Source organism: Ursus americanus, chromosome 1 (genome assembly GCF_024610735.1).
Source record: "Ursus americanus isolate L20-20 chromosome 1, mUrsAme1.1.p, whole genome shotgun sequence".
NCBI lineage: Eukaryota > Metazoa > Chordata > Mammalia > Carnivora > Ursidae > Ursus > Ursus americanus.
Window position 1 is genome coordinate 83,617,166 of NC_142127.1, and position 20,178 is coordinate 83,637,343.

General features: G+C 33.6%; 1 protein-coding gene and 1 pseudogene across 2 annotated transcripts in view; both read right to left on the bottom strand.

Annotated features, from left to right (window-relative positions):
* Positions 1 to 20,178, bottom strand: part of ERBB4 (erb-b2 receptor tyrosine kinase 4) — a 1,083,293-nt gene that overhangs the window by 420,725 nt on the left and 642,390 nt on the right. The window lies entirely within an intron of this gene.
* LOC148110812 (18S rRNA aminocarboxypropyltransferase pseudogene) lies at positions 658 to 17,494 on the bottom strand (annotated as a pseudogene).

Genomic DNA, 20,178 nt, shown 5'->3' on the forward strand with positions numbered 1-20,178 from the left:
TAGGCATAATACAAATATGGATATAAATATAGGTATAATTATAGATATAAATACATGATAGGCATATTTTACCACTAGCAGCTACTGCTAAGCAGTTTCCCAAAGTGGCTGATTTCTTTTAGGCAGTGAGACCCCAGAGCTGTGTAGCTTAGGAAAGGCTTTTCATTGTATTGTTTTTCTGAGCTCTAGCTACTCTTGCAATTTCTTCCTAGTCTGAAGGAAAGAAAGCAGATTCCTGGAGACATGAAGACCATATTTCCATGGCATATCTCATTTTTCCCAAAATACGTAAATTTAGTATAACTATTATTAATAGAACTGTTTCTATTTTCACTAATACGTGAAACTAGATCCTCAACAATGTGATGGAAAACAAAGTAGAGGAAGAAACAATTTAAGAGCACTACTTGGTGTTGCACTGGGTGACCAAAATATATTAATGAAGATATTATGTGTAATGTTATTTTATGTTACAACATTTCAGCCTTCAGATTTTTAAGACATCTATATTAAAAATATACTGGTATATAGTTGCCAGGTGTCGTTATATGGAAAAGTCTGTATTTTCTTCTGAGTTTATATTCTTTTCACTCGTGTGTGTGTGTGTGTGTGTGTGTATGTGTGTGTGTGTGTATGTGTGTGTGTGTGTGTGTGTGTGAAATATTCTTTCTCTAATAGTCCTTGCCAACAGATATTTTTAGCATTCTTCCTCGACAAAATAAAAAGTTGACAACCTTACTCCAGTCCCTCCAATTAAAAGAAAAAAAGAAATCGCTAGTCCATAAAACCTAAAAGTCTGGGAAATGTTGCTATAAAGAATCCTTTGAATCTGTGCATTTGTCCTGAATTTCTGCTCCTAAAAAAAGCCTCTCACCCTAAAACATCCTCATAGTAGACTCGAAGATCAGCTGTTATCATACATTTTATATGACATAGCCTCTTGCTAGAATAACTTGAAACTTACTTTTTTTCTCCTCTAGTCTTCTTTAGCATAGTTTCTGAATTTTAATCAAAACATGAAAATAAAGAGTAAAAGGAATAACGGAAGAGCCAACATAGAATAAACACTAATGGCAATTTTATAAGCCTCAGCATCTTCTGAGACATTTTTTCAAATACATTAGTTGCCAAATTTTAATACAACTTATCTGAAACTGTTTCATTTGGGTAAAGTCTATTACAAAGGTAAATGTGAGATTAAAGGTTAATGTTTTACATATTATGATAAGTATCCCAGGAGGCGAAAAAATTACCTAAAAAGAAGGAATTTGAAGCTTCTACACTCTTCACTATAGGGAAATGCATGTATTTATTACTGTAGGATTAACATACATGGGTAAGAAACTCACAACAATAAATTCCCTGTCATCTCTCTATGGAAAATGGTGAGTATCATGGAGGGCATGATCAATGTAAGTAATTACTTCTGTAAGTTGAAGGTATGCATGTGTTTCTCGAGGTAACACATACATGTACCCACCTCTAGACATAACCACAGTTAGGTTACACACATCTATACTGTTATTAGGGAATAAGGCTGAGGGGGGCAGGAGAAAGTGAGGGGAAACAGAGGGAGAGAGAAAAGGGGACAGAACACACAGTCATATAGAAACCAACAAAGGGATAGGAAATGAAGAGAGTTGGCTGATGCCCACAGCAGCAAGGTAAAGCAATAAGCCAATTCAGGGAACAGAGTAGTAACCATTTGCTCTTCTGGTATCATGACAAACGGCATAACGAAGATAATCTGTTTTTATTCTCCAGTGCTGTTAGCATACAAAAGTATATTCAATAAATCTACGTTCCTAAACCTGCAATCCAGAACTTATGAAGTTGAAAGTCAATACCAATTTTTAGAGACAAATCAAAATAAAATCCTTCACAGAATTTAGCTTAGATTATTTTGTGCTAACTTACCAAGATTCTCCATTGAGTTAAATAAGGAACACAACAAAAACTGGGCATGGAGGGTTAACAATATCATAGTTCTCAAAGGGGCATTTTTTTCCTACCAGCCAGAAGAAATTTGGTTAGCATTTTCTTTGTTAGCTATGACAAAACCTTAGTTGTATATGTGAATAAAATTCTGAGATAGTTGTTAGAGAGAACATAGAAATATACTTTCTATTACAGTCTGGTATATTATACGATTCTCCCATTACAAATAGACAATGTATCTGTCAACGCAATGATAATATTGTCTTCTGCAATATTACAGAAGTAGTGCTAAAATTAATTTAATTCTAATAATCAAAACTATAAGTTCACTGAATTATTCAGCAAGCACTAAAATCTAAATGAACAATCACTGCTGTTACCCAGTTCTTTGTACATTCCCTGGAAATCTCTTGCTCTAGACAAGGTCTTTCAATAGGCATAGTTCACAAATATACAATGATGGTAATTTAAGAGACATAACTCAATCATCATCTCCCCGTCTGGTTCACACATGTTACCTAACCTTTGCCAAATTACAAATATATTTGGATTCACTATTTTTTAGGTTGGTTTCAATAATAGTCTAAACACCTGTTCATTTTATAAGCTTAGATGATAAAACTATCCATGTAAATGTCTATTTAAAAAAAATCATGCTATGTGTGATTAAGTTGAGTATTAAAACTGTCATCCTTTGTAAAAAAAATACAAAAGATGTACTATATCTTGGCTAATTGAATTTAAATTAAAAAATACAAAATTCTGACTTTCTAGGAAAATATTCTCTTGGTTTTATGTTAGGAATAGTGAGTGGTGACTCAGTTTGTGAATTGAATTGCTCAGAATCTCACACTGAATGTAAAAGTTGAAAGCAAGGATGATGAAAATGAGACACGTAATTAGCAGTTTGCATACCTACACATGATCAGTTCTATAAGACTCACTTCTTCACTGTGCAATAAGCAGAAATGGTTAACAATAATGTATAAGAAATGCAAAATGTCTATATCATTTCTTGCCCTATTTGTGTAGATAAATCACAAACTAGTAATTCATTTCAAACTTACAATGTAAATGGTAAGATGAAATGAAGTTGTTGATGAGATCATTACACTTCTCTCGTAAGTTTCTATAATTGCGCAAAAATATAACCACCATTTATAAGAGGTCTCTTGGCATTCATCCTAAATATTTATCACTTATCAAAAATCAAATTTGATTCTGGAAGCCTGTGTGAGAAAAGCCATCAGCCAATTTCTATTGTAAGTCACAAACTTCCATGAATAATAAGGAAAGGATGCCATGGTATGATGTTGGACATAAGAAAAAAAAGATATTGTCTTTCGCTCTGTAATTTGACTCGATTTGTGCTTTTTAATTACTCCAATTATTTTCTAATAGTTCAACATTATTCTGATTAATTTCTAGCTACAGGGTCTTCAAAAGATTGTTATAAACCTAACTCTCTGAAATTGCTGCTTTCTTCGTTTTAGCAAGCACCAAGAAACTCATAAAACAAGTTTATTCATGTCAAATTTTAGATTAAAAACAGATTGCTCCTTTTATGTGATAACAGAGTTGAAGCAAAATGAAGTCACCTCAATTATCATTGTCTCTGGGTTTTATTGTGCACTACCCATCTAAGATAAATAATTACCTAGGCCTTCTAACTTGCAAGCGATTCACACATTTAAAAGTCTGTAATTTTCTGCATTTCTGCCCCCTTGCTGGCACAATTAAAGTTTATTGACAGTAAATATTGTAAATTTCTATTTTTTTCCATAGAAATACCTGGTGCTATGTAACTAATAGATGACTTTCCGAATTACAAAAATCTTAAGCAAAATAGGAATATTTATGAATACGTCAACACCAGCAGAGAGTTAGAGTCTATGACAAATAACCAGTAAAAATAATGTGGTATAAAAATAAACTATTTCTTAATGCTGTTTCTTTTTGAGATAAAAGGAAATATATCTCAAAAAGAATTAGGGAAAAACCAAAGGCAATATTGATAGAATGCGAAAACAGTTTGAATATTACCACCACCAACATTACAAAAAAGACTACTGATATTAGCTAGAGACTAATAGTGAAGTACTTAGAAGTTTGGCTTTATGCTAAGTTCTACAGAAGATATACATAGAATCTTTGTCAATCTGTTATATGCAGTGTCATTCTATCTCACTGATAACATGGTGTATCCATGTGATGTGACTAGCTAGGAGTCACTAAGATAGACAAAAGTGATCTGAGTTCTGAGAGGAAACTGAAGTGGATAAAAAAATTAGGTCTTGGGTTATCTTTAAGAGTTAAAATAGTTATAAGAGGCAACCCCCAGGCTCAGTTGGTTAAGCGACTGACTCGTTGTTTTGGTTCTGGTCTTGATCTCAGGGTCATGGTATGGAGCCCTGCATCAGACTCCATGCTCAGAGGGGAGTCTGCTTGAGGGTTCTCTCTCCCTCTCCTTCTGCCCTTCCCCCCTGCTCTCACATTCTACCTCTAAAATAAAAAAAAAAAATCTTAAAAAAAAGAATTAAAATAGTTATGAAAAACAAAGAACTATTATAATTCTAGAAGAGGTGGGGTTTGAGGCTCAGAGACACAAGGAAAAAACAACTAAACCGAACAACTCAGAAGGCGGAATAGTGTATATGATCAGTAAACAATAAGGAAACCAATGAACTAAAACAGAGGATCTGTAATGCTGACTAATGAGGTAATAGAATGATCATATTACATTTTTGATTACTCTCAAAGCCAACAAAGGATTTTTTTTTAATTTAAGGCATAAGTAGACAATGTCATGTTATAAAAAAGGGCAATTCCTTTTATATTTTTACCTTTACCATTTTAAATTACTTAGTTGTTTGTGTCTGAGTCAATATAAAATGTATTCATTCAAAAAAACTTTAATTGACCTCACTGTTATTGAAATATTCAAAGACACTAATAAAAAGAAGAGCTGAACATGTCTTTAAAACCTCATTTACAATTCTGGTTGTCTGGCATGCAGAACAATCATGAGATCTAGAAAAGTGTTCATTTCAAGGGAGAACTCCAAAGTTTTCCATGTTGACTATTAATATTGCCCCATGTTTATTTGCTAAAGGGATAAAAACAATAATTTTACAATTTAACAATAATTACATGATGATAAAAATCACAATGAATAGTTTTTTAAGTCCAAATTAATACTACAAAGTCTGTTTCTTATTAGCAGAAAATAAAAAGTTTTCATGCTATGTTTTTAATTCAGTTAAAAATATTACTTTGCCCTTAATATTTTTCTTTAAGGGATGATGGCATTTTCTTTTGGTGTCATAGATCAGAAAAACTTATTTCCCATAGAGTCCTATACACACATCTACAGAAAATGTTCATAAGTTAAAACTAATTAGAATAATTCCTCAGAAGAACACCGTACACTTGAAACTCTTGTCTTTTTAATCACAAATTAATGCTGTTTTATCATCTATTTTTGCGCGATACAGGAAAAAAACTCAGGAACTTTGAGAATGGGGAAGAAACCTTGTAAATGTGTAGTACAGATACTTTCCTCAAAGAATTTGAAATCGTAAATTGAACTGTGTAAAACCGTAGATTTTTTATCATTATTTTACCTAGAAAAAAAGGCAATTTCATATGCTAAAAAAGTATGAGTAAGACAATATAAAGCACTTGAGCATAAAACAAAACAGGAAGCAACATTCTGACTCTGACTCAATATATGAACCTATGGAGATCTCACAAATTCCTAGACTTCTGAACATTCACTGGAGAAATGGATAGAATCAAACATGTTAGTTATTTTTTTTTTCTTTTTTGGTTTTCCTCGTTCTTGACCCCCTGCCTCACTGTCAGGGCTCTGAGGCAGGAGCCGGAGTGAGGCACTTCAGAAGCACTAGGATAGAACCCAGTGAGCGTCCACTGCTGGTAGCCACAAGGGGCCAAGCCCACCAGGTCTGTCAGGAGTTCCCACAAGTCCTGCTGCCATATTGAGATTTCCTCAATGCCTAGCCTCAAAAAACATGTCTGCATATTCAGTATCTTTGTCATTTCTTGATTCTCTTTCAAACCTCTGTTGATGCCCTGACCTGGCCACCTTTCCTTGCCTCTGTCCTCTTCTAGACTGTTGCACTGCTCTTGGTCCTTGGAATCAGACCCTTGATGCTCAGTCCTTGGGACTGTTATCACTGTCTACGGGCAGCCAGGTGCCACCCATGGGCGTGTGGGACTTTACAAACTCCTGCCCTGAATTCACATCAAAAGGATAATTTTCCTCCTCCTGGGGCTCTCTGTGGCACCGCCCAGGAGCTCCTTCTGTGCCTGGAGCACCCACTCCAGGCTGCTGCAGGCCATGTACTGTCTAGAAGCTGGTGGTTCAGGTCCAGGAAGTCCTTGCCCCACTTAAACTTCTGCAGCACAATGACAGTAAAATCCGAAGGTGCAGAAGGTGGCAACAAAAACCTCCACAGGGAACAGTTTGAAGAGCCAGACATAGTTCACAGGGCTGGCAGCCACCTAGTGGGTCAGCAGCTGCAAAGGCTCTCTGCCATCTTCCCAAATGGCATGTCCTCCACTCTGGCACAGGAACAGTCCATGAGAGGAACCTCTGACGGTGTCACCAGCTGCCTATCTGTGGGGGACATATGCCAGGCACCCATGGGGCTGAGCACGAGGCTGCCGAAACTGTGGCCCACACACAGGTAGCACACCAAGTCCAGGAGGGTCAGCTTGTGGCTGATGCTGTGCCAGGGTCTCAGGGGACCAGCTTCCACAGGCCAGCATGCAGGGCATCCCCACTGAGCCCAGGCCACCATCATCTCAGGCTGCCTACGGCTCCACACCAGTAGTGGCCCTGGGAAAGTCCTACAAGGCCCCCTGGTGCTCCCTGCACAGCCTTGCTCCTGTAGCCCAGAGGCCCAAGGGCCCTGAAACTCTCAGGAGGGTCCCCCAACCACCATTCTAATTATCTTTTAAACTAAATAACCCTAATATTTCAAGTAGTCTTTTGATTACCTCAAAATCATGCACATGTTGGATATATGTAAATCCCCAAATAAAATTTAGATATATTGATTTGATCGGAATTCTTTTCCATTCAAACTCTTAAAAAACAGTACAAACACAAAAATTTAGAGGATGGTATGTCTTTGTTTAGGATTTTTTGGGAGATAACATAGGTGGGAAAATTTTTAAAAAAATATTTTTTATTTTATTTTGGTAGGTTTGTTATAAAGTTTTAATTTCCAGGAACTATAATTTTGGACTTTTGGGCAATAGCTAATGAAAGACCCACAATTTAGGGGCGCCTGGGTGGGTCATTCAGTTAAGCATCTGCCTTTGTCTTAGGTCATGATTCTGGGGTCCTGGGATGGAGCCTCATGTCAGGCTTCCTGCTCAGCAGAGAGTTTGCTTCTTCCTCTCCCTCTGTCCTCTGCCCCCTGCTCATGCTCTCTCTCCTGCTCTTTCTATCGCAAATAAATAAATAAATAAATTTTTTTTAAAAAGACCATTTAAAATATCAAGTTGAAGTATTTAAACACAAGTATCAAATCAAAATAAAAATATAAGTACCAAAAGCAAAATGTTAAGATCATTATCAAAGAGCATTCATCTTGGACTAGTTAACTCCTATCTTCACAAATACATAATTGTATTTATCCAACAATTTCACTTATTTTTAACATATCGATATTATTTTAATTTCTCTCTATCCTATACTTTTTCTTATGTTTATTCTTGTAATCATTGTATTGTTAATTCTTCTTCTTTGCTCCCAATATTATGTCACAGTATTGAGTCCTGATTACCTAATATCCAAACTGGGAAAGTTAAAGTATAGGTTGTAAGAGAGAGAAAGTTAAAGAAAAAGAGGGACAAGAGAAGGAGAGAGAGAGAGGTGGAGGGCGGCAACCAGAAAAAGAGTCAGCAAAAGGCTTTTTCATCTATATTAATGAAAGGCACAAATTTTAATCTAAGTAATCAGAATAGAACCTTAAAGGTTGATGTGTTCAGTATATATTTGTTAAAGATAAGCACTTGAGGAAAACAGATATTGTGAAATAAGTTTAAGTTAAAGAAGAACAATACTAGAATCAAAGTAACCATTTAGAAAACCCAGGTAGTATTTCCATATTTATACTTCAATGCCTTATGCTGTAATGATAAATACAATAGACAAAAAAAAGTGAAATGTTACAAAATATGACAAACAAGTAAATTGGAAAAAAAAAAAACAACACTGATTTTACTCATAATTTGATCCTGAATAGGAAAATGTGGTAATATTAACAGAAGGTTCAAGGTAACAAAATATCTTACCTCTGATTTTAAAAACATGAATTTTGTTTGGGATGTTTTGTTGGAAGTGATAATTGGGCACATACATACTATTTTGGAACTCCTCTTGCATGTATTTACTTGGAGTAGCTTTCCCCTAAGCAGTCATTGGACAGTTATTATTTTGAATACAGAATAGTCATTCTAAATGTTCTATATTTATATATCAAAAGACTTAGGAAGAAAGAATCGCACACATGACAAATCCTTCCGTATCTCTGTCTTGATGTAAAGTGATGAAGACTGATGAGAATTGTCCTAATGACAGTCCATTGTGGAAGGATTTAAAAGTTTTATTATGGGTATCCTGTTTGCTTCATCCTATGCTGTCCACTAAAAAGTCTACAGTTGCTTCCTCTTGTAATTAGAATAAATGAAAACTTTAACTGTGACCTATGAAAAGTATTACATGATCTTCTCCTGGCCTCCACTTTGACTACATCTCCTATTATGCTTTTTGTTTACTATTTGGACTTTTTCTGTTTTATGATCATGACTCTCTTATTCCTGTCTACGGACACCTAGGCAATGTCTGCCTCAATGAACATTTTATAGAATCTAGTATCAGAAACTCAAGAAGTCATGCCTAAAGATTCCTAAATTGTTTGGTCAGAGCTCTATAATATGCATTGTGTTGCTGTGGAAGTATAAGCATAGACCTTAGAGAGCTTGTTAGAGTGGGACAATCAAAGCAAAGTCCTCTGATAATATAAACATTGTTCTGATCATATCTAAAACTTAAAGGGTACAAATTCTTTTTAGTCCTATAATCAACTGTGAATTATTTGAATGAAAGAGCAAATGCAGACTTTTATAGACATTTAAAAAGTGAGCCAGCAAAGCAGAATTTGTTGATTCTGTGAATAATATTAATCACATCGCTTTTAAAATGTATTATCTAAGCTTGTTTTCCTACAAAAATCTTCAATTACTTGCTAATAAAAGCAAATATAAATTTTAAAATATACCAACAGATCTATGACAACAAACACATTGACGTAAATTACCTGGGATTCTTATTTTGCTTTTTAAGTGCTCTGTAATCCTAATGTAATTTGAAGTATACAAGTATTCTGAAATGTCACAGAATATAAAACATATAAAACGGCAACTTAGCCTGTAAATTTTTTTCAGATGCTTATTAATTTTGTCCAATGTGGATAAAGAATGAAGTAGTATAGTTAATGTTAAATCATTGTATCTGCTATACACTATATTCCTTAAGGATTTTGACTCAGTTATATAAAAGCAACAATCCAGGCAGAAAATTGGCAAATGGGCCTGAAACTCATATTTTCGCCAGTGAAATCATCTTATAATCATTTGCAAGAATTGAACATTTCTGTAAATACACAGATCTGCACAGGACAAAATTTACAATTATATAAACACACACATCATCCAGAATTTAAGTGATAAAATAAGGATACAATTAATGCAGAAAAATAGTAATATATAATATTTAAAAGAAAGTTTATAAACTTATAAAAATGCATCAGAAATGGTAAGACCTTAAACATAATTTTAAAAAATCACATGGAATGCCATTTTATATGTATACGTATTTTCTCATAAAGCACATTTTTTAATGAAATCAGCTGTTAGGTTAAATCTTTGTGGGGCAATTTAAACCCTCATAATATAATAAATGTTCATTTTAGAATCCTGTTTTCCAGCTTTTGCATTACACATGCTCATTCCATCCCATAATAATTAATCCCAAGACTGAGGAACTCAACTGCTTTGCTCTAGAAATCACTAGAAATCACTTTTTGCTTTTCTTTTCAAAGAAAAGCATAATTTACAATCATAGCATCCACTTAAAAATGGAATGAGATCCATGTAACTTTTTACAGTTATGAGATCTTACTATGAAATCTAGGACTATATGGATATATAGATGTCTTTCCTGGGTAGTAGCTCCTCCTCTGATTAATGCCCATCCTTGCAGGTTTTAGGTCAGACTTTTTTAGATAGGTGAGAACCTCCTATGTTTAGAGGAGGGTGAATGCCTTCTTACAGTGTTGAGGGTCTGTCCTGGAGAGGGGTGGAAAGTTAAGCTACAGAGGAAAATAAAGGGTATCCGGAAAAGAAGTTACTCTTAATCTCCCAGAAAATTTACAGTTGAAGTAGTAAGAATTAGGAAATTAATGAAATTGTACTGACCTCTAACTATGCTTTTCTCTTCAGGTTTTGTGAACTCAAATCATTCTTGTACCCCTACGTGGATATTGCTAAAGAGTGTTATGGATAAATTTTTCTAATATGACTGATCCTTCGAAGTGAAACATAAATGGTTTATATGAATTTGTAAACTAGATGCCACAGTGGAGACGAGCCATAGTGAATATGTTAGCGTGAGTGCAAAAATACAGAACTGTCTTTTAAAACCAATAAATAACATTCATAAATGATCATTTCTGTCTTTTAAAATTGATACTATACGTCCTGTAGCTCAGCTGTTGGGTTGTGTTTTGGTGAAAGAAATCCTAATTGATTCTTTTTAATTTCCTTTATCCCGTGGTTGGTGCCTGATAATCTACATTGCCTATTTTAAAATATATTGAATGACTGAATTAATAAATACTTTAAAAATTATTTGGTGTCATTGTCCATGCTTTTTCACTCCATCTCTCAATTTTTTTTTCTGCCTCAATTTTTCACCAATTTCTGAAATAAAGCCTCAAGTTCATCATTTTTAAAATGTTTAAGCCCCAACTTTCCTCACTTCTCATAAGGTCTATTGCAACAGCCTCCTAAAAAGTATCTTAGTCTTGATTTTTTTCCTAAACTATAAACATCATTATGTTACTCTCTATTAAAAAAAAAAAGTTTGATGACTTGCCATTTCCTCTAAGATAAAATCTAAATATCCCCCAAACAGCACATAAGCCCCTTTGGAATATTCTCTCAACAATTTTTCATTTGATTTTTAATCATTTCATTACATGAACCCTTTGATCCAATCACAGTGAATGGCTTCAATCATGCCAGAACATGCTATGTTATTATGAAAAGCAGTATAGCATGTGGTTAAGAGTCCAGACTTTGTTGCCAGGTTGCCCGAAGCCACACATATGTGAGCTTACATCAGTAGGCGGCACAACATTGGTATATTATAGCAATATGATAGCTCCTCCTATATGCAATCACTCTCCTCTCCCTGTGTCTGATTAGCCTACCTTCCTCCTGCTCTAGGGCATGCCTGTTCACTCTGTAAGACTTGGCTTAAATGTAACCTCATCTAACATAGTATCTCCAGCCTTCCCAGTTGTTATCCTATCATAATCACTGCATCTTTATTATAGCATTTTATCAGCTAGGAGCATTTATGGTCTGCTTACATTTTTTCTCTAACACTCCAAATTTGATTTATTAGACTGTGGAGGCCAATTTGTTATTTTAGTAACTCTAGTACCTAGCAAATTGCCTGACACAGAAGAAAATTTCCAATAAATATTGAACTAAGTTAGGTAAAATAATGCAAAAATTAAATCATATTGCTTAAAATACAACATTGGACAAAAACAAAAACCTCAGCTCCAATATGTATTTAACAAACAGTTTTATATTCTGAATGCACTTATTGTATTTTTCTAGGAGTATTACAAAATATAAATTATATTAATATATTTAGTAAGTCTGTTTCCTTCATAATTTTAAGCTCTCTTTAGTAGTTTCTTCTAAAAATAGCCCTATAAAAACCTGTTTAACTTTTTTCTGGGTGGATTGTTGGTTATTATTCCTTTGAGAAACAATAAGACTTCTAAGATTATCTATGATTTGTACCAACTCATATTCAGTAAGAGCCCACTGTCTTCCCTGAGATCTGATTTTTCTAGGACATGTCTCAGTACCCATCATCTTGCTTCTCTTTCTCCAAATTGTTTCCTTCTCCTCCCTGTCTCTTCTACCACTCATTTTGGGATTACCTATACGATTGTAACAGAATCTCTAAAATTATAATTAAAAAGATTATTCCATTGGTGAGGATGTGGACAAAGGGGAATCCCCTTGCACTGCTGGTGGGAGTGCAAGCTGATGCAGCCACCCTGGAAAACAATATGGAGGTTCTTCAGAAAGTTAAAAATAGAACTACCCTATGACCCAGCAATTGCAGTACTAGGTATTTACCCGAAGAATACAAAAATACTAATTCAAAGGGATACATGCACTCCAATGTTTATAGCAGCATTTTCTATAGTAGCCAAATTTTGGAAACAGCCCAAGTATCCATCAACTGATGAACGGATAAAGAGTATGTGGGGTGTGTGTGTGTGTGTGTGTGTGTGTGTGTGTATAATGAATATTACTCAGACACAAAAAAGAATGAAATCTTGCTATTTGCAATGATGTGGATGGAGCTAGAGAGTATTACGCTAAGTGAAATAAATCAATCAGAGAAAGGGGGAAAAGAGAGAGGCAAACCAAGAAACAGACTCTTAACTATAGAGAACAAAATGATGGTTACTAGATGGGAGGTGGGCAGGGAGATGGGTGAAACAGGTGATGGGGAATAAGGAATACACTTGTGATGAGCACCAGGTCTTGTATGGAAGTGCTGAATCACTATATTGTATACCCGAATTAATATTACACTGTATGTTAACTAACTGGATTTTAAATAAAAACTTAAAAAAATTATTTCCATCTAGTATTCTATAGAGTGGGGAGTAAAATGTAGACTTTTTTTTTCCTTCACTGAGCGATACTGTGAATATTTTGAGGGAAGATATAACAATACATAGATGTATATTAATTTCTGAATTTTTTTAAAAAATTGTATTCAATTTAAATTAAAAAAAAAAGAAAAAAAATAGGTCATTCATTTCACCCACCTGCTCAATCCCTGCCTCTTGAAATCACCAATCAGTTCCATCTGTGAGCTTAAATTTTTTTTTATTCCACATATAAGAGCAATCATACAGTATTTGTTTTTCTCTGTCTGACTTGTTTTACTCACAATTTATCCATTCATTTAGGTTGTTTCCATATCTTGAGCATTATAAATAATAGTGCAATGAATACAAGTATGCATAAATCTTTTCAAATTATCTTTTTGCTATCTTTGGATAAATATCTAGAAGGGGAATTGACAGATTGTATGGTATTTATATTTTTCATTTTTCGAGGAAACATATTGTTTTCCATAGTGATTGCACCAATATACATTTGCACCAACAGTGCATGAGATTTCTCTTTTCTACACAGCCTTATTAATACTTTTTATTTGTTTTTGTTTTTTGACAATAGCCATTCTAACAGGTATAGAGTGATATCCCACTGTTGTTTTGACTTGCATTTCCCGGATGATTGATGATGTTAAGCATCTTTTCATGTGTCTGTTGGCCATATGTAAGTCTTCTAAGAAAAATGTCTATTCAGATATTCTGCCCATTTTTTATATATTTATTTTTGTTATTGAGTTGTATGAGTTCTTTGTATATTTCTGATATTAGTCCCTTATTAGACATATGATTTGCAGTTATTTTTTCCTATTCAGTAGGTTGTTTTTTCATTTCATTGATTGTTTCCTCTGCAGAACAGAAGCTTTTCAGTTTTATGTAGCCTCACTTATTGATTTTTGTTTTTGCTTTTGGTGTCAGATAAAAAAAAAAAAAATCATCACCAAGACGTATGTCAAGGAAGTTACTATTTATGTTTTCTTCTAGTTTTATGGCTCCAGGTCTTATGTTTAAATCTTTAATTCATTTTGAGTTAATTTTCTGGATGGTATAAGACAGTGATCCAATTTCATTCTTTTGCATATTGCTGTCCAATTTCCCCAGAACCATTTATAAGATAATTTCCTTTCTTCATTGTATATTCTTGGCTCTCCTGTCATAAATTAATTGAACATATATATGTGGGTTTATATCAGGGATTTCTACTTTGTTCTGTTGATCTATGTGTCTGTTTCTGTGCCAGTACTGTACTGTTTTCATTACTAAACTTTGTCAGATAGCTTGAAATCATGGAATGTGATGGCTCCAGCTTTGTTCTTTTTTCTCAAGATTGTTTTGGCTATTCTAGGACTTCTGTGGTTCTATAGAAATTTTAGGATTGTTTGTCCTATTTCTGTGAAAAATACCATTGGAATTTCACAGGGATTGCCCTGAATCAGTATATTGCTTTGGGTTGTAGGACATTTCAACAATACTAATTGTTTCAAACCATTAACATGTAATATCTTTCCATTTATTTATGGCTTATTCAATTTCTTTCATTAATATCTATGGTTTTCAATACACAGGTCTTTCACCTCCTTAAATTTATTCCCAGATATTTTACTCTTTTTGATACAATTATAAATGGAATTATTTTCTTAATTTCACTGATAATCTTTTATTAGTGTTAACAGCAACAGATTTCTGAAGATCGATTTTGCATCCTGCTACTTTACTGAATTTGTTTATTAGGTCTAAGAGTTTTTTGATGGAGTCAACAGGGTTTTCTATATATAATATCATGCCATCTAAAAGTAGAGACAACTGTACTTCTTCCTTTCCAATTTGGATGACTTTTATTTCTTTTTCTTACCTAATTGCTCTGGCAGGAATTTCAATACTTTGTTGACTAATGTGGTGAGAGTGGGCATTTCTGTCTTATTCCTGATCATAAAGGAAAAGCTGTCAGCTTTTCACCATTGAGTATGATGTTAACTGTTGCCTTGTCATATATAGCCTTTATTGAGGTATATTCCCTCTATACCCACTTTGTCGACAGTTTTAATCATTAATGGATGTTGAATGTTGTCAAATGCTTTTTCTGCATCTGTTGAGATGATCATATGATTTTTATCCTTCATTTTGTTATTGTGCTGTATTATATAAACTGATTTGTAGATATTGAACCATCTTTGCATTCCTGGAATAAATCTTACTTGATCATGGTGTATGATCCTTTTATTGTATTGGTGAATTTGGTTTGCTAATATTTTTTCAGAATGTTTGCATCTATGTTTATCAAGGATATTGCCCTATAATTTTCTTTTCTTGTGGTATCTTTGTCTGGTTTTGGTATCAGGGTAATGTTGGCCTCATAAAATGAGTTTGGAGTGTGCCCTCCTCTTCCATCTTTTGGAAGAGTTTGAGAAGGATTGGTTTGATTCTTCTTTAAATGTTTGGTGGACTTCATCAGTGAAGCCATTTAGTCTTAGACTTTTGTTTTTAGGGAGTTTTTAAATTACTGATTCAATCTCCTTACCAGTAATTGGTCTGTTCAGATTTTCTATTTCTTCATGATTTAGTGATTAAAGTTTGTATGTTTCTAGGAATTTATCCATTTCTTCAAGGTTGCTCAATTTGTTGGCATATTATTTGTAGTAGTCTTTTATGATTCTTTGTATATCTATAGTATCAGTTGTAAGGTCTCCTCTTTCATTTCTAATTTTATTTATTTAAGCCTTAGCTCTTTTTCTTTTTCTTTTCTTTTTCTTGCTGAATCTAAGTAAAGGTTTGTCAATTTTGTTCACCTTTTCAAAGAATCAGCTTAGTTTCACTGATCTTTTCTACAGTCTTTTTAGTCTCCATTTTTTTTGTTGTTGTTGTTTGTTTCTGCTCTAATCCTTGTTGTCTTTCCTTCTCTAACTTTGGGTTTGATTTCTTCTTCTTTTTACAGTTCCTTAAGGTATAAAGTTAGGTTATTTGAGATTTTTTTCTCATTTTTTGAAGGAGGCATTTATTGCTATGAACTTCCCTCTTGGAACTGATTTTGCTGAACCCTATAAATTTTGGTATGTTACATTTTCATTTTTCTTTGTCTCATGGTATTTTTTAAAATTTATCTTTTGATTTCTTCTTTGATCCATTGGTTATTCAGTAGCGTTGTTTAATCTCCATATGTTTGTGAATTTTCAAGTTTTCTTCATACCACTGTGGTTGGAAAAGATGCTTGATAGGATTCCAATCTTCTTAAATTTGTTAGGACTTGTTTTGTGTCTTAACATATTATCTATCTTGTAAAATGTTCCATGTGCAATTGAGAGTAATGTGTACTCTGTTGCTTTTGTATGAAAATTCTGTAAGTGCCTGTTAAGTCCATCTGGTCTAACCTGTTGTTGAAGGCTGATGTTTCCTTATTGATTTTCTGTCTAGATGACCTATCCATTGATATAAGTGGGGTATTAAAGTTTCCTACTATTATTGTATTGCTGTTTATTTCTACCATTAGGTCTGTTAATATTTTATTTATATATTTAGTTTGTCTTATGTTTGGTGCCTAAATATTTACAAATGTTATATCTTCTTTTTGGATTGACTTCTTTATTATTATGCAACATCCTTCTTTGTCTCTAATTACAGTCTTTGTTTTAAAGTCTATTAGTCTGATGTAAGTATAGTTATTGCAGTTTCGTTTTGGTTCCCATTTGTATGGAGTATCTTTTTCCATCCCTTCACTTTCTATCTGTATGTGTCTTTACATCTAAAGTGTGTCTCTTATAGGCAGCATGTAGATGGGTCTTGCTTTTTGTTTTTGTGTTTGTTTTTATCCATTCAGACACTCTACATCCTTTGATTGGTTAATTTAGTCCATTCACATTTCAAGTAATGATTGATAAGTATGCCTTTACTGTTCTTTTGTTAATTGTCTACTAGTTGTTTTTGTAGTACCTCTCTGTTCCTTTCTTCTCTTGTTCTCTTTCTTTGTGGTTTGATGACTTTGTTTGATGGTGTGTTTATATTCTGTCTCATTATCTTTTGTGTATTTACTATTGGTTTTTACTTTGTGGTTACCATGAGGCTTACCTATAAAAAACTATATATATAACAGTCTACTTTAAGTTGATAGCAAATAAGTTTGATTGCATTCCAAAGCTCAACTTTTTCCCCTCCCCAACCCTATGTTTTGTGTTTTTAAGAGCACATGTTACATCTTTTTACTTTTTAATAATGGATTTTTATTCCAAAATAATATCTTCCCACTGTTACAGCCAATTTTTTAAACTTAACTGTATACCCTATATTGAGATATTTCTATTAAATAAATAGGATTATGAGATATGCTGCTGAATTGAAGGAAATATTTCTAAAAACTTAGAAAACAAATTATTTTTAGATCAGTATTCTAATTTCAATCAGCGACATGTACTAATAGAGTGATTCAAAATCACTAGCACTGGGGTGCCTGGGTGGCTCAGACGCCCTGTTCAGTGGGGAGTCTGCTTCTCTTTCTCCCTCTAACCCTCCTCCCACTCATTCTCTCTCTCTCACTCTCTGTCTCAAATAAATCTTTAAAAATTTGTTTTTAGAAGATCTTATGTATTTACTTGGCAGAGAGAGCGCGCACAAGTGAGCACAAGTGAGCACAAGCAGGAGAATGACAGAGGGAGTGGGAGAAGCAGACTCCCTGATAAGCAGGGAGCCAGATGTGGAATTCAATCCTAGGGTCCAGGGATCATGACCTGAGCAGAAAGCAGACCCTTAACTGACTGAGTCACCCAGGTTCCCCAATCTTTAAAATCAGAAAGAAAAAGAAAGAAAGAAAGAAAGAAGAAAGAAAGAAAGAAAGAAAGAAAGAAAGAAAGAAAGAAAGAAAGAGAGAGAGAGAGAGAAAAGAAAGGAAAGGAAAAGAAAAGGAAAAAGAAAAGAAAAGAAAATCACTACCACTTTTTGTGATACTATGATAACTTGCACATAAATAAAAACTTGCATATATGAAGCATATAAACAGCAGAACTGCAAAAGAGTTTTCCAAATTGGAGTACAATTTCTATTTGCAAAGAGCCATCTCAAATATTACAGGAAATTTCTATTACAGTGTTGTCTTACCAAATCAAAACAAAACAAAACAAAATGAAAATCTTACATTCTCAGTGTCCACTTTTGTGAACTTCTGGAAAATTAGTGAGAATTCCCACATCTGTGACTTATAAAATAAGGAATATTGAATTTTGATCAAGAATCCCTGCTCTATATTGATTTTTCATTTTCTGGGGCAGTATAAGAGAGTTCAATTATTCATTCATTCAGCAACAAACAATATGCAACTATTATGTGAAATAGCAAACATGGCACTAGGTCCTTAAATAAATTTATTTAAGATCTGGACTGACTTTTAAAGAACTCACAGCTTAAAAGAAAGAGAGAAAGAAACAAAGGAAGAAAGAAAAAAGAAAGAGAGAGAGAGAAAAAAGAAAAGAAAAAAGAAAAGAAAAGAGAAGAGAAGAATTCACACCTTTTGCGGGAACATAATTATAAATACCACATCATAGTGTGATTAGGGTTATAATCAAAGTTGTATAATATTTTAATAGCATTGGTCAGAAAGTAAATAACTGCTGGAAAAACTAAAAAGGCAGACTACCAAGAAGCATAAAATCTGGAGAGAGAAGAAAAAACTGCATAGGAACTTAGGAGGTATCAGTTCAGAATTCTTTAAGCTATCAAACGATATCTGCGTTTACTCCTATTTACTGGGACCATGTTTTCTAGCAGCTAATAAAATAATTTGATCTGTGCCAGTGGATTAATTGAGAAGACACCACTCTTTTATCATTTGCTCTTTTAAACAAGCAGTACCTTGACAACAAGGAAAAACTTTAATAATGGGTCAGTCAGACTCTATCATGGGCTAATTTTAGAGCATGGAGCCATATCTATACTCATGCAGTACATCTATATAAAATGGTATTTCTGACCGGTAAGTATAGGATAGCACTTGAAACCTTATTACAAAAATGAATAAAGGAAATCTAAATTAAACAAAAGGTCTGTATCCTGTGTTTTCATTCATAAACAAAGAATATACATTTTTATTGCACATAACTTTTAAAATTCTATCTAAAGAAGTTATGTTATGGTGACTATAACTTCAGGTAACAGCTATGCCTATTAGTTATTCTTCTTATAGATAACACAAAACCTAGTAAACAAAGATTCATGAGACACGTGTTCACCGTAATACAAATATATGTCAAGAGAAAGAGATGTCCAAAGGGTAGAAAGGTACTAAGAGATGTAGAGGCTACAAGAAACAGGTCTGCAAATAAAAATCACCAGATTAAATAAGCACACATTTCAATATTATGCTTTGTGAAGTCAGATACACATTTTAATAATTGCCTTTAATAATTATTCATGAATGAATTATTAATTAACTCTCTAGACTAAAAATATCATTCCATGCTTGCTAAATAACATTCTCTCATATAGAAAGCTAAACCTTTCACATCATTAATACTTTTGTAAAGTCTTAGTATTTGATCTTATTATAACTAGTCCTGGTTTGTTAGAACATTTTCACATCACAAATTGCAACATTCAGATTCAAGAATGGATATAATGTACAGAGAAAATACTGTCAATGAATTATTTTTCAATGAGCCTCATAATAAAATTCTGTGCGTATCAATGTAAGAGTTTATATGGAAGTCTATGCAACTGTCAACTAAAAAAAAGTGGTCAGGGACTTCTCAATCGCTCTTTAGAACACGAATTGTTCTGAAAATCTGGGCCTCTGTTAACATGTTCTGATTCAGGAGTATAAAAAATCCTCTGAACCTACAGAGAAAATAGATTCTCAAATAACTAGACAGGTTTTGTTTGTTTGTTTTTTCTGTTCTTACTTGGTGAAAATGAATCCAGAGTCATGTATCTATCAGGCAGTAGGTCAACATACTTAAAGGTTATGATAACTGTCCACCAGAAATAAACGATTATCCAAACCCAGTTAGAAATAACTGCTGTGTATTTATTTTCTCTAGTTTCCCTATTATAAATTTACTTTTCTTGTTAGTGATACAATTTTTATCATGTGTGTGTCAATTCATTAGATTCTATTGACTTTTCTGATAAACTTCATAGGATGGACAGACACTAGATGATCCACTTTGGTCATCAGACCTACAACATAGAAAACATTTCTTTTTACAATTTTTAAATGATGAACTCCAAT